The following is a 16,029-nucleotide window of genomic DNA, read 5'->3' as shown; positions in this document are numbered from 1 at the left end:
AAATAATCAGACATAAAATGGAGTGGCAGCGCGCATGTGTGACCATCGCTCTATTCAAATTCCTCCAAAACAGTGACTTAGGACCTCCATTCTAGTGATCGGTGGGGGTCCTGGCTAGATTATATAGGTTGGGATAACCTCTTTGTATGGAGTAAATAGGTAATGGGGGAGGTTAAGTAAAAGAATGTGGAGCAAATCAGGACACAGCTTTTAATTTCTTAGAAACCTATAGGAGTATGTGCTCATAACATTTTTTTCAAAGGGGTCCGCAGCTCAAAAATCCACCTAAAAAAGTGCTCAGAAAACACGAAAAAGAATAAACACGTGTGTCTATGAAAAAATTACTCGCTGTTCATATGTTCAGTCTTTTAAGCATCTTTTAACCACTTCAGGTTTCCAAAGACGTCCTTATGGGAAAACAAAGTATGGCCAAGCGTTTTTGAATATTTTGCCAGCATTTTGGTTGAATTACCGCTAACGTTTTTACCATTGTTGAATGGAGTTTAAAAAAAAAACAAAACAAGACTTAAAAAATAAATAAATAAAAATGCCGGTGGTCATAAATGTTGAAAAAAAGCTCTGGAAACAAAATAAAAATAAATAAATAAATAATAAACATGTTTCCTGAAGAGTCTTCCTCTTGAAAAACCTGGTAGAAAAGCCTGTCTGGAAAAGATGTCTTGTTCACCTATTCTTTAGGCTAAATTCCCCAAAAAAGTATTTGGTTTTGATGCTGCAGATTTTCTGCGCCCATTAGCTAAATTAGGGTATATGCACATGTTGCTGATTCGATTGCCGATTTTTCCGTGCGGATCCAGCAGACTCCGCAGGTAAAATGACCTGTGTTTTACCTGCGGATTTTCCGCGGATTTTGTGTGCATTTCCCCTGCATTATCACACCTGCAGAATCCTATAATGGATTAGGTCTAAAACGCTGCGGAATCCGCACAAAGAATTGACATGCTGCGGAAAATAATACGCAGCGTTTCCGTGCGGAATTTTCCGCAGCATGTGCACAGCGGACTTTGTTTTCCATAGGTTTACATGCTACTGTAAAACACATGGAAAACTGCTGCGGATCTGCAGCGTCAAATCCACTGCGGATCAGCAGCAAAATCCGCAACGTGTGCATATACGCTTAGGATACTTGCATTTCTTTATTGAGATTTTTTGCACATTTATTTACATGAACTTTTATCGCTTTTTTTTTCAGCTGCGGTTTTTGCCTCTTTTTGGTATGCCATGTTTTAAAGAAAACTGATTTTTTTTTGGAAACGTCCTATGACTTATTTTTGATAAAAAATTTTATTGATAGTCATGTGCGGAATACATCAGTTTTCAGCTCTTTTCCACTGCAGAAACGCAATTTAAAAAAAAAAGCATGTGCGTTTTTGACCTGCAGATTTTCCTCATCTTATTCAAGTCTATGGGGAAAAATCTGCCAGTAAAACACAGATTTAGATAAACTGACACGCCGCGGGTCAGTTTATGCTACGTTCCCACAAGAGTTTTTGATGTTGTAGCTTTTCTGCAGCATTTCTGCACCCATTAAGTAAAATAAGTTACTTGTGTTTTATTCATTGCATTTTTGTGTACATTTTTTTAACATGCGTTTTTAGCATGTTTTTTTTGACACTGTGGGTTTTGTGTCTTGTTGGAACGTCATGTTTTAAATAAAGCTGCATTTTTTTTTATACTTCCTGGTATTTGGCTTTGACAAAACTTTACTGACACAGTCACGTGCGGATTACATGCGCCTTCGATGCGTTTCTGCTGCGGAAACGCACTAAAAACTTCCTGTGGATTTTCCATATCTAATGCAAGTCTAAGGGCAAAATCTGCACAGAAAACTGGGCGTACCCGCAAGAAAATGTGACATGTTGCGGAATTGAAAAACGCACCGCAGGTCAGTTTACACTGAAAAAGAAAGAAGCACAGTGTGCATGAGTTTCTTATAAATCCCATTCCCTTTGCTGCAACCATAAGGCTATGCTCCCACAATGACGGGAGAAGTGGACGGGATGTCATGTCCACTGTGCTTCTTTTTTACTCAGTGTACACTGATCTGCGGTGCGTGTTCGAATCCGTGACATATCAATTTCTCTTGTGGATACGCGGAGTTTTCTGTGCAGATTTCCCCCATAGACTTGCATTAGACGTGAAAAATGCGCCTGGAAAAAAAAACGCACATGTGTTCCTGCGGCGGAAACGCAATAAAAACACGTAATCCGCACCTAAGTATACCAATAAAATATTGTCAAAGCCAAATACCAGGAAGTATCAAAAACAAGGAAGCTTTATTTAAAGCATGACACACCTAAAAGGGGAAAAAAATGCATAAAAAACGCAATAAAAACCCGTAAAAAAATTGCACTAAAAAACGCAATGAAAAACCGCATGTAACCTAACAGGTGCAGAAATGGTGTATTAATTCTGCAGCATCAAAATCTCACCAAAAGCTCATTGTGGGAATGTGGCCTAACATGCTACGAGACAATACACAGCAGAAAAAAAATACATCAAATACTCACTGTGGAAACTTAGCCTAAGGCTAGGGTCACATTGCGTTAGTGCAACCCGTTTAGCGCTAGCGGGTTGCGCTAACGCAATGTTTTTATGTGGCCGCGTCCCGGGGTCGCATTAATGTCCCCGCTCTCGCAGATCCCTGATCTGCGAGAGCGGGAAACGGACCGCGGGCGCGCCTCGGACGCTGCTTGCAGCGTCCGCGGCGCGCCAGGAAACACCGGCGCGCCGCTAGCGCGTGCCGAGCATGGCACGCGCTAGTGCTGCGCGTTCCCATTGCCTTGAATGGGCGCGCTAACGGACGCGTTGCACGGCGTTAATTTCGCCGTGCAACGCTGTCCGTTAAGCGCGTTCCCATAACGCAATGGGAACCCAGCCTAAGAAATAAAAGCTGGAATCCTGACTGCTGTGGGCAAATGACACAGTCATACGATCGTATTTTCTCTCATCTGAGAAAATCGGGCGATTATGGTGGTCAGAGTGCGATCTGATTTTCTCGGATGAGGAGAAGATGGAAAAAAATGTCTCCTCTATTCTGTCAGTCCGTGAAAATTTGATTGCACTCAAATGTCATCCAAGCGCAGTCCGATAGTTTGCACGGACTTATTGGCTTGCAGTCTGAATATTGGATGCAAATCGTGCATGCTGAGACTTTTTCCTTGGACCGCTGAGGAAAATATCGGACCCGTGCACGACCCCATAGAATAACACTTGTCCGAGTGGGATCCGATGTTTTGTCAGATCATACTCAGACCGAAAATACAAAAATGTAAGCAATGTAAGCATCTGCACCTGTCGTCTCACAAATATTGTAATGATCTAGTACAAAAATATCATATTGGAGAGGGAGGATACTCCTCCGAACAAGTATATCCATAGAGATCTGTATGTGGGGGTCCTGACCATGTATCGGTCCCCCAATAGTCAGCACATACGGAGTTAATAGTGAATATTCACCATTGAGGGGACGCTATGGGCTCAATAACAAAAACACACAGCCCCCCATGGGGTTTTCACCCATTTCTGTGCTAACAGCCTTCTGCCTGTAGTGTAACCCTGCCTCAGTGGCCAAATGGGGGTCCCCAGGAATCCCCCCGCCATCTCCAGACGATTAATATCATAACACCACGAAGTTACTAACGTGAACACCGTCCACAACATTGTTCCTTCCCTCAAAATCTCTATTTTGGTCTCTTATCAAGGCTCCTGTGCAGAAAATGGCCATTTAGAGCACTTCCTGTGATTGAGAGACACTTCCAAGGCACCTTACTATTATTACATGACATATCATAAGAGAATAACAAAAGTACACCCCTGAACAACGAGAGCGGGGAGAGGAGGAGAGGTGAAGGAGGGGGGACAGTGGCAAAATAAAGCTAAAGAGGAAAAAAAAAAGTGGGTGGAGGAAGAGCGAAAAATGCCCTAAAAAAAAAAAAAAAAAAAAAAAATTAAAGACGGCAGAGAGTGAAGGAGGAGAGCGGGGCGCATGCGCAGTGGCGGCCTCTGGGCCATATTGGAATGAGGCAGTGAGCAGCAGCAGCGGTGGGGGCTGAGGAGCTGAGGGGACGGAGCCGCGCACCGGGCCCTGCAAATCTGCCGGGAAAAAGTCCGCACGGGTAAGAAAAAGCTCAGCAACGGGTCTCCTCAGACAGGGGGCAGTCCGGGCTGGCTGCTGAGGGGCTTTTCCACCCTTTTGGGGGCTTCTGGGCATTTTTAAGAGCTTCCCAAGTTTGCGACAATGTATTCCTGTAGGAGGATGTTGTGTATATGTGTGAGCAGGGGAGGGGGCAGCTGCACCTCAGCAGTGCGAGGATAGCCGGGGATAATACGGCTATCTGGGGTCGCCAATTAACCCCTCTCCCTCTCTCAACACTTTGTGATCTGATAGAAATGACAGCAAAGAAAAAAAATAAAGGAAAAAAAAACACATTGAGATCAACAACTTCATGCAAAGTGAGCAGCCAGAATGCATCGTGAGTCCTGGGACAGGCACATATTGGGGGGGACCTGTCACCTGGCAAGTAAAGGGTGAAAAAATGGACATAGGGGTCTGTCCACCCAACACAATGGGGCTGGGGCTGTTATTGGGGTCCTTTTAAATTATTTCACCCATTCTGTGCCCTTCTAGGATGGACCTCCTCCTCCCTTTTGGTAATTTTGTCATTCATCATATTTTATTATTTTTTTTAAGTTTAAATCCATTACTTTTCTTCGAGGATTTTTTTTTTTTTCCCTCGATAAGTTCACATTTATTTGGTGCAGATTTTCTGCGCTGATTTCTAAACTGAAATCTGCATCTGAAGGTTACGCCTTTTTATTTTTTTAAATGTTGCGTGACTGCTATAAAATATCGCCGGGATAACCCTTTCAATCTGCAGATGTAAGGTCCCCCATTAAAATGAATGGGCGAAATCTGCACCAAAAGGGTGCACATCCAAATAATCTTATCTGCTGACGACTCAACAGGTCACATTCTGCTTCCACTTCAGGACCCCCGTAACACCCCCCCCCAAAAAAAAAAAAAAAAAATCACATGTGGATGGAATTAAGTTGAACTCATCCACTTTGTCGGCACTGTAAGATGATGAGGATTTTACGTCTCTCAATATTAGACGTAGTGACAAATTTGGTTAATTTCAATATCTGAATCATTTGTAGATTAATATCGTTTTGTAGTTTATGGTTTGTCTCAGATCATTGACGCTGCATTTTGCACTGACTTTTTATATAACAAACATATCACATAAAGGCTTGTTTTGATGCCCGAAATTTTGGTCAGATGGATTCTATCTGCCTATACGTTGGTAGTTTTTTTTAATTTTTTTTTGCCCCTAAAAATACTATGGCCTAATGTTAATTTTAAATCAACACCCAACTATGTAAATGGATACATACAAAGCATTTTGGTCCATTGGTATTTTTCATCGAATTTTTGAAAGTCGTTGGCATTTTTTATTTAGGGTATGTGCACACGTCCGGATTTTTGGCGTTTTTTTTTTTTTGCGGAATTTCACCATAAAAACGCTATAAATCCGCTAAAGAAACGCTAACATTATGCATCCTGTCATTTAGAATGCATTCCGCATTTTTTTGTGCAGATGTTAGCGTTTTTTTCCGCAAAAAAAATGCATACCGCAAAAAATCCGGACATGCTCTATCTTTTTGCGGATTTTTTGCGGATTTCCTATGAAAAAGGACATTCCGGAAAATAAAAAAAAAAGCGCCAAAAACGCGCAAATTCCGTGAGAAATCCGCACGAAAAAAGCACGCAGATTTCTGGCAGAATTCTCAGGATTATGTCAGGAAAAAATCCTGACGTGTGCACATAGCCTTAAAGTGGCATTCTATAGATATGGCCACATTTTTTTCCCTTCCCCTTCTCTTAGTGTTTTTTTTTTTCTCTTTCCCTAGACTTATCTTAAGAACTTTTTTATAAACTTCAGAACAAAATAAAAATGTGGCAGCTGTTACACGCTTTTTGTCTTAGTTTCTAAAAGAGTAACAGGTTCCTTAGTGTATTTTAGGACAGGTGTACATACCTGTATTTTCAGTCTGAGTGGGATCCGACAAAACACTGGATCGTTCTAGGAGCAATGTTATTCTATAGGGCCGTACACATGCCCGATTTCGCAGGATGTCAATGAGTCAGTGGAAAACATCGAACTGCACTCGGATGACATCTGAGTGCACTCTGATTTTTCACAGACTGATAGAATGAAGAGGATTGTGAAAGTGTTTTTTTTTTTTTTTTATTCCCCTTCATCATTTCCTCCTCATCTGAGAAAATCTGAGCCCACTCAGATAAGAGTGTGATCAGAGTGAAATGTTCATAATTGGCCCTATTCTCTCGGATCCAGAAAATCGCAAGCACTCGCTGCTATAAAATCTTCCACGTTTATTGAAATTTCAATGTTAAAATCCGAATTGTAGTGGCAATCTGCATGCAGTATTCAATATGAAGACTTGGGCAATTAGGGTATGTGCACACGTTGCGGATTCTCTGCGGATCCGCAGCGGTTTTTGAGGTGCAGAAACGCTGCAGATCCGCAATTGATTTACAGTACAATGTAAATCAATGAGAAAAAAAAATGCTGTGCACACTTTGTGGAAAATCCGCTGCGGAAATGCTGCGGTTTAAAAGAAGTAGCATGTCACCTCTTTTTTGTGAATCTGCAGCGTTTTTGTACCCATTCCATTATAGAAAACCTCAGGGGTAAAAAACGCAGCAAATCTGCAAGAAAAACGCTGCAGAACCGCAGGTGCGTTTTCTGCCAGGAGAGGCAGAATCCGCACCAGAAATTCCTAAGCCTAATCCGCAACGTGTGCACATAGCCTTAGAATAAAATATCAGGCGATTCTGACCTGCATCATCCTTAATAATTCCTGCGTTTATCGGGTGATTGGCAGCCTGATTAATATGTACGTTTATCGTTTCTGGCAATTGTGCAGTGTAGACACACACTTAGCAGTTTCTTATTTGTTGAATGAAGTAAAAAACAAACAAATAGATACCGTAAATAAAAAAAAAAACATGGAAAATGTCAGTACAAAAGTCTCCCCCCCCCCCCCCCCACAAAAAAAAAAAGACACATCATGGAAAGTTAAAGACGATATTTTCTGAAGCATCTTGTTATTTAAAGACTTGACGGGATCACCCTCCTGAATAAGATGTGCACATACCATTAGGTTGTGGTCACACGTTCAGGTATTTGTTGCAGTTTTTGGATACAAAAGGCAGAAGTGGATTCAAGAAAAGTTGACGTGTCTTTTTCTTTTAGATCAATTTCTGTCTTTGGTTTGAAAAACTGCATTAAAAACCTGGACATAGAAATTTTTTCGTTGCACACATTTTCATCTCCAAAATCCATGTAAACACAACGCACAGACTTGCACCTGTCTGTTCAGTGGCAAATCCTTATTGTCTTATGGTCTTGGATTTTGTTCCCCCATAGATGTAAAAACCATTTCAATAAGTTACGTCCCTCAAGTAGCCATGTGTACATTAACCTCATTAAAAGTGGTGAAATCCATGTATGGACCAGAATCAGTGTAAACTACAAATCCATAGAGGAAATCCGTTTTTTTTGTTTTAGCTATGGATTTTATTACAAAACTATACTGGATGGTTTCTCCTATGGAAATCAAAATGCATATGAATATACGTTATCAGGGTTCACACTTTGCGTATTTGGCGTGGATCTCCAAATTGACATCTGCAAGATTTCTTCATCTAAAATCTGTCCATACTTTGCAAACTTTTAGGCTTGGTTCCCATTGCGTTAATGGGAAAGCGCTAACGGACAGCGTTGCACGGCGAAATTAACGCCGTAGCGCGCCCATTCACGGCAATGGGAACGCGCAGCACTAGCGCGTGCCATGTTCGGCACGCGCTAGCGACGCGCCGGTGTTTCCTGGCGCGCCGCGGACGCTGCTCGCAGCATCCGAGGCGCGCCCGCGGTCCGTTCCCCGCTCTCGCAGATCGGGGATCTGCGAGAGCGGGGACGTTACCGCGACCCCGGGACGCGGCCACATTAAAAACATTGCGTTAGCGCAACCCGCTAGCGCTAAACGGGTTGCACTAACGCATTGTGACCCTAGCCTTATGCTTTATGTGCATTTTTGCGGAAAAACAAAAACCATGCCAAAGCCAGAGGATTGTACGTTCCCATTGAAATGAATGGGTAAATTGTGCATTTCTACAGCAGAAATTGACGTATTGGGGATTTAACCCATTACTTGCCAAATTAAAATTTTTACAATTATGGATTTTTCAGAAAAGGGCATCCCGATATTCAATTAAAAATGACAATGACATGATTTCCTATTTTTAAAACATTCATTTTACAACACAACACAAAAAATTGGTCCTAATTATAAATATTATAAAATCTTAGTTGCTAGAAGCTAAAGATTAGGCGTCCGAAAAAAAGGACATTGGTAGATAATGGTTAAAACACACGAAAAAACTGTAGAATGTGGATGAAGTTAAAAACCCATAGGGTATGTGTACGTGTTCAGTATTTACAGCGGAAAGTATTGGCAAGGAAAATGAAGGCGTACAGTATGGGTGTGGTGTTTTTTTTTTTTTTTTCCCCTCATTCATTTTAATGGTTGAAAAGTTGCAAAATGCTGAAAGACCTGACACCCTGCACATTTGGATAAACACTTGGGTTCACATCCACAAGGAAAAGTTAAGCAGCATGCGTATGAGATTTCAGAAATCTTTCACCTACTGGCACTATAAAAATGCTGCATTTTGTGTACAAGCCCTTAGGCCGGCTTCACACTTGCGAGTTTTACGGACGTAAGAGCGCAGAAACTACGTCCGTAAAACTCGCAAAAAATACGGCACAATTATTCTCTATGCCCCTGCTCCTATCTGCCGTATTTTACTGATCAGTATTATACGGCTTTCTAAGGCCGTACAAAATCGCAGCATGCTGCGTTTGTCACCGTACTGCGCAAGAAATACGCCAATGAAAGTCTATGGAAGCGTGAAAAATACGGATTTCACACGGACAAGCAGTGTGACTTGCGAGAAATACGCAGCGCTGTTAGAGAGAAAAGCCGGTAATTCAGTGCGGTGTACAGTAAAATCACACTGACAGCTTACAGTCCAATAGGTAGAATAAATGTGTACACATAGAATAGGTATATATATATATATATATATATATATATATATATATGTCAGTGAGACACATATATGTATATATATTAATATTTTTTCCAGCGCTATACAGCTTGAAAGCCGGTAATTCAATTACCGGCTTTTTCTTTCTCCTTCCTAAAACCCGACATGATTTGAGACATGGTTTACATACAGTAAACCATGTCTTCTCTCCATTTTTTTTGCAGATTCCACACTACTAATGTCAGTAGAGTGTATCTGCAAAATTTGGCCGTTCTAGCTCTTAAAATAAAGGGTTAAATGGTGGAAAAAATTGGCGTGGGCTCCCGCGCAATTTTCTCCGCCAGAGTAGTAAAGCCAGTGACTGAGGGCAGATATTAATAGCCTGGAGAGGGTCCACGGTTATTGGCCCCCCCCTGGCTAAAAATATCTGCCCCCAGCCACCCCAGAAAAGGCACATCTGGAAGATGCGCCTATTCTGGCACTTGGCCACTCTCTTCCCATTCCCGTGTAGCGGTGGGATATGGGGTAATGAAGGGTTAATGCCACCTTGCTATTGTAAGGTGACATTAAGCCTAATTAATAATGGAGAGGCGTCAATTATGACACCTATCCATTATTAATCCAATTGAATGAAAGGGTTAAATAAAACACAAACACATTATTTAAAATTATTTTAATGAAATAAAAACAATGGTTGTTGGAGTATTTTATTCTACGCCCAATCCAATCACTGAAGACCCTCGTTCTGTGAAAGAAAAAACATAATAAACCAACAATATACTTACCCTCCGCAGATCTGTAACGTCCAACGATGTAAATCCTTCTGAAGGGGTTAAAACATTTTGCAGCAAGGAGTTCCGCTAATGCAGGCTGCTCCTCGCTGCAAAACCCCGGGGAATGAGTCTAAATATAGATCAATGAGCTATATTTAGCTTCATTTGCGGTGAGGCGCCCTCTGCTGGCTGTTTATAGATCGTGGGAACTTGCCTAGAAAGCCTGGGAGCTTTCTAGGAAATTTCCCACGATCTATGAACATCCAGCAGAGGGCGCCTCACCGCAAATGAAGCTAAATATAGCTCATTGATCTATATTTAGACTCATTCCCCGGGGTTTTGCAGCGAGGAGCAGCCTGCATTAGCAAAGCTCCTTGCTGCAAAATGTTTTAACCCCTTCAGAAGGATTTACATCGTTGGACGTTACAGATCTGCGGAGGGTAAGTATATTGTTGGTTTATTATGTTTTTTCTTTCACAGAACGAGGGTCTTCAGTGATTGGATTGGGCGTAGAATAAAATACTCCAACAACCATTGTTTTTATTTCATTAAAATAATTTTAAATAATGTGTTTGTGTTTTATTTAACCCTTTCATTCAATTGGATTAATAATGGATAGGTGTCATAACTGACGCCTCTCCATTATTAATTAGGCTTAATGTCACCTTACAATAGCAAGGTGGCATTAACCCTTCATTACCCCATATCCCACCGCTACACGGGAATGGGAAGAGAGTGGCCAAGTGCCAGAATAGGCGCATCTTCCAGATGTGCCTGTTCTGGGGTGGCTGGGGGCAGGTGTTTTTAGCCAGGGGGGGGCCAATAACCGTGGACCCTCTCCAGGCTATTAATATCTGCCCTCAGTCACTGGCTTTACTACTCTGGCGGAGAAAATTGCGCGGGAGCCCACGCCAATTTTTTCCGCCATTTAACCCTTTATTTTAAGAGCTAGAGCGGCCAAATTTTGCAGATACACTCTACTGACATTAGTAGTGTGGAATCTGCAAAAAAAATGGAGAGAAGACATGGTTTACTGTATGTAAACCATGTCTCAAATCATGTCGGGTTTTAGGAAGGAGAAAGAAAAAGCCGGTAATTGAATTACCGGCTTTCAAGCTGTATAGCGCTGGAATAAATATTAATATATATACATATATGTGTCTAATGAGATATATATATATATATATATATATATATATATATATATATATATATATATATATATATATATATATATATATATATATATATATATATATATATATATATATATTTTTTTTTCTTTTTGGGACACATGGATCATTTCTATAGCGGTATGTTGGTTTTGCAAGCCTGCGAGAAAACCACGCAGTACGGATGCCATACGGATTACATACGGAGGATGCCATGCGCAAAAAACGCTGACACACCCTGCCTACGGAGGAGCTACGGACCACTATTTTCGGGACATTTCAGCGTATTACGGCCGTAATATACGGACCGTATTTTCATACGCTGAGTGTGAAGCCGGCCTTATGGTTTTTTACTTTAGCTTAACAATACCTAGAACTTTGTTTTTGTTTTGTTTTCATACACACCTGCAGCTTTTGAGCCTCAGGCAGAATAGATCCAACTGAGAGAAGTTTTCGCAGCGTCCAAAAAATGCACTGAAAGCCTATCATGGGCACACAACCTCTAGGTTTTTTTTTTTTTTTTTTTACAACGTCTGTGCTGTCAGGTTTATTTATTTTTATAGACAACACACAGTCTGTTTACATGTCTACTCTTTTGCAACATGTGGTCCACAAACCCCCCTTTCCAATAAGACAAAAAAAAAACAAACCATATACTGTACAGTGGGTACGGAAAGTATTCAGATCCCTTTATATTTTTCACTCTTTGTTTCATTGCAGCCATTTGGTAAATTCAAAAAAAGTTCATTTCCAGGTCGTCCCTCATGACAGCACCACAGGAGGTTGCTCTTCATATCCTTGATAGGGACAGGAATACAGAAGAGGTTAAATAGCCCCTCCCCACCTCCACCCTTCAGTGTTTTTCCTGTCCCTATCAGGGACAGACGCAGGAGAGAGATCTACAGAAGATTGGATTTTTCTTTTTACCTGATTCAAGGTCAGGTCTCGGTAGAGCAGGAGCTCCTGAGTGCGGTCCCATCCTCCTGGAGGGGGCTCTGGCCGCGAGAGTCTGGCGACTCCCCAAGTCGCAGGATACCGATGGAGGTCCCTCCGCGACTAGGTAGAGCTGTGTGCTCCCATGGGCTGCCCCATCCCCTCACAAAAGGGGCGCTGAGGCAGCAGCTGCGGCGGCGGTGTCCGGCGCTCCCTCAGGCTCCACGTGCGGCCGGTGCTGGCATCGCTCCCCTGACTTCCGGTCCGGCGCTCCAGTCAGGGGTGACGACTTCTGGGGGGCGTGGCCGGATTCCGGGGGTCGGCGGCGCCGATTGTTTCCGGGTGCGCCTGGGAGCTGCAGGGGGAAATCAGAGCCGGAACAATGTCTGGATTATGCGCCGGAATCTAGGTCCCAGGCTGGTCAGCGTGCGTTCCAGATGACGCATGCGCAGTACAGCTGGGAACCTGAAATCACCGTGGAGGCCAGCAGCTGAGCTCGGAAGGAGGACGAATCAGATGTCTTGAAGCTGGGTAAGACAGACTACTTAATGACTGACATCTGACAGCACACTTGACCCAGTAACATGGAAGGTGCTACTCGCCCAGACGTCCAATCCTCAGAGCTACACACGGACCACGTGACTAGTACGTGGTATGGGATGCATTACAAAACTTTAGTTCCGTACCTACAGGGATCTCCTTTACATTTTCAGGATAAGGACATTCCCGAGAGGTCAACTACTAAAAAAAGGACTATTAGATGCCCATTATGCACCACCAAACTCCCAGAGGGCTATAAAAAGAAATTATGCGAAAAATGCATCGCTAAACTTCTTAAAGACTAACAGGCTTCACTGTTAGATAATATCAAATCTATGATTAGGGACGAAGTCCAAGCTACGGTGTTTACAATGGTGCCACCCCAGTCTCCGCGGCCTAAAAGGCCTAGATGGGATATAGATGTGAGTTCCGAGGAAGGAGAGGTCTCAGGTTATTCCGATCTGGGCTCGGATGAAGAGGATAACACATTGACTGTGCTTCCAGAAGAACGGAAGAAATACTTGTTCTCATCCGAAAATACGGATATACTGCTAAAAGCAGTAAGAAGCACTATGAAAATAGAAGACTCGTCTGAGCCTCTATCGGTTCAAGACAAGATGTTTGGGGGCCTGAGAACTCGCAGGAATAGAGTTTTTCCGGTCAACAATCACATAACTGCGATGATAATTGAAGAGTGGGAAGACGTGGGAAAAAAATTAGTAGTCCCGAGAGACTTCAAATACCGTCTTCCCTTTGACCCGGAAGAAACTAAGGTCTGGGAATCGGTTCCAAAGATTGACATTCCTGTGGCCAAAGTCACAAGGAAAACGGCTATTCCTTTTGAGGACTCGTCAGGGTTGAAAGACCCAATGGATAAGAGGTCAGAAGATCTTCTTAAGAAAGCCTGGGAGTAGTCAGCCGCCATTATGAAAACGAATATAGCGGCTACCTCTGTAGCAAGGTCCATGAGTCTTTGAGTGGACGAGCTGGAGAGTCATATTAAAAACAGAACTCCAAGAGAAGAAATCCTTAAATCCTTTTCAGTTTTAAAGATGGCGACTGATTTCATGGCAGATGCTTCAGCGGAATCCGTACGTTTTGCTGCCCGGAATAATGCGCTGTCAAACGCAGCAAGAAGGGCCCTATGGCTGAGATCGTGGACGGGAGATACCCAATCCAAGAACAAGCTGTGTTCAATTCCATTCTCAGGATCTCACGTCTTTGGTCCAGTCCTTGACGAGCTACTTGAGAAAGCGTCCGATAAGAAAAAAGGCTTCCCTGAGGAGAAGCCAAAGAAACCACAATTCTTCCGAAAAACTCGCTCCCACCCAAGACAGGACTACAGAGGAAAAGGGAAGTCCGGCAGGTGGAGCTACCCTAAAGGGGGCAGAGGAAGAGGTTCCTTTCGAGACCAATCAACAGGACCCAGTAAACAATGACGCCAACAATATAGGAGGGAGACTGTTATGAAAGGCAATTCAGAATCACAATGGACATGGAGGTCAGAGCACATACAGTGATCTGACAATAACCCAAAATAATAGAACGAGCTCTGAGACGTGGGAACTCTGCAGACCGCAATCCCTACTCCTATCAAACCACACTAAAGGTAGCCGTGGAGCGCTCCTGACCAGAACCTAGGCGCCTCGTCACAGCCTGAGAAACTAGCTAGTCCTGAAGATAGAAAAATAAAGCCTACCTTGCCTCAGAGAAATTCCCCAAAGGAAAAGGCAGCCCCCCACATATGACTGTGAGTAAGATGAAAACACAAACATAGAGATGAAACAGATTTAGCAAAGTGAGGCCCGACTAGCTGAACAGAACGAGGATAGGGAAGATAACTTTGCGGTCAGCACAAAAACCTATAAATAACCACGCAGAGGGGACAAAAAGACCCTCCGCACCGACTAACGGTACGGAGGTGGTCCCTCTGCGTCTCAGAGCTTCCAGCAGGCGAGAAAAACCAATAAAGCAAGCTGGACAGAAAAATAGCAACAAAATAACAAAAGCAAAACTTAGCTTTGCAGAGCAGCAGGCCACAGGAATGATCTAGGGAAAAAGCAAGTCCTACACTGGAACATTGACAGGAAGCATAGATCAAAGCATCAGGTGGAGTTAAGTAGAGAAGAAGCTAACGAGCTCACCAGATCACCTGAGGGAGGAAACTCAGAAGCTGCAGTACCACTTTCCTCCACAAACGGAAGATCCCAGAGAGAATCAGCCGAAGTACCACTTGTGACCACAGGAGTGAACTCTGCCACAGAATTCACAACAGGAGACTACAATACTTTCAAGAAGGATGGCAGAACATAACTCAGAATCAGTGGATTCTACAGACAGTTGCACAGGGTTACAAGATAGCGTTTACTCATCTACCCCCCCAAGAGATTCTGCTTAAAGGGAACCTGTCACCCCGTTTTTTGAGATTGAGCTATAAATACTGTTAAATAGGGCCTGCGTTGTGTGTTCCTATAGTGTATGTAGTGTACCCCGATTCCCCACCTATGCTGAGAAATAACTTACCAAAGTCGCCGTTTTCGCCTGTCAATCAGGCTGGTCAGGTCGGGAGGGCGTGGTGACATCGCTGGTTCTTCCTCAGCTTTACGTTGGTGGCGTAGTGGTGAACAAGCAGCGCGCGGTCTGCGCTGTCATCCCTTTCGTCGGTGGGGGCGGCCATCTTCCTGGGGCCGCGCGTGCGCAGATCGAGTGCTCTGCTGCACGGGGCTTCAGGAAAATGGCCGCGGGATGCCGCGCGTGCGCATTAGAGATCGCGGCGGCCATTTTCCCAAAGCCGAGATGCAAACTCCAGGAAGATGGCCGCCTTTGTTCGCCATGTTCCCTTTAACACAGACGGAGTCATCAGCAGTACATCAAAGGCTGCTAACAGACATACGGGAACTCTTAGAATTAAACGTCATAATACCGGTACCCCATCATCAACATTTTCAGGGGCATTACTCCAGTCTGTTCTCCATTAAAAAAAAACCAACGGAGATTACCGGACAATAATAAACTTAAAACCGTTAAACAAATGGGTGGCGTACAAACGCTTCAAGATGGAATCTCTCAAATCAATTACACCGCTAATAAAAAAGAACTCGGTAATGTGCACGATAGATCTCAAACATGCATACTATCATGTTCCCATCCATCCCTCAGATCAAAAATTCCTCAGATTCGCAATAAGAAACCACAAGAAAATACTTCATTTCCAGTTTCAGTGCCTACCATTTGGTCTCTCCTCTGCCCCAAGGATATTTACGAAGCTCATGACGGAGGTCATGGCCTACTTAAGAGAAAAGGAAGTTCTCATCGCACCATATCTGCACGATCTGTTGCTAATCGCAGATTCATCTCAGCAGATGGAGGAATCCTTAAAAATTACCATGTCACTCCTGAAACGTCTGGGGTGGGTAATAAATACAAAAAAGTCGAGTCTCGAACCAGAGACGTG

General features: G+C 43.2%; 1 protein-coding gene across 1 annotated transcript in view; it reads left to right on the top strand.

Annotated features, from left to right (window-relative positions):
* Window positions 1-4,034: 4,034 nt before the first annotated feature.
* The window catches only part of LOC138647684 (scm-like with four MBT domains protein 1), a 150,643-nt gene continuing 138,648 nt past the window's right edge, over window positions 4,035-16,029 (top strand). Inside the window, exon 1 of the mRNA XM_069736878.1 lies at window positions 4,035-4,139. The gene's annotated coding sequence lies outside the window, so the exon portion shown is untranslated. The remainder of the gene's footprint in view (window positions 4,140-16,029) is intronic.

Source organism: Ranitomeya imitator, chromosome 8, assembly GCF_032444005.1.
Source record: "Ranitomeya imitator isolate aRanImi1 chromosome 8, aRanImi1.pri, whole genome shotgun sequence".
NCBI lineage: Eukaryota > Metazoa > Chordata > Amphibia > Anura > Dendrobatidae > Ranitomeya > Ranitomeya imitator.
Note: the sequence above shows the minus strand (reverse complement) of the source record. Positions and strands in the feature narration are given on the sequence as shown.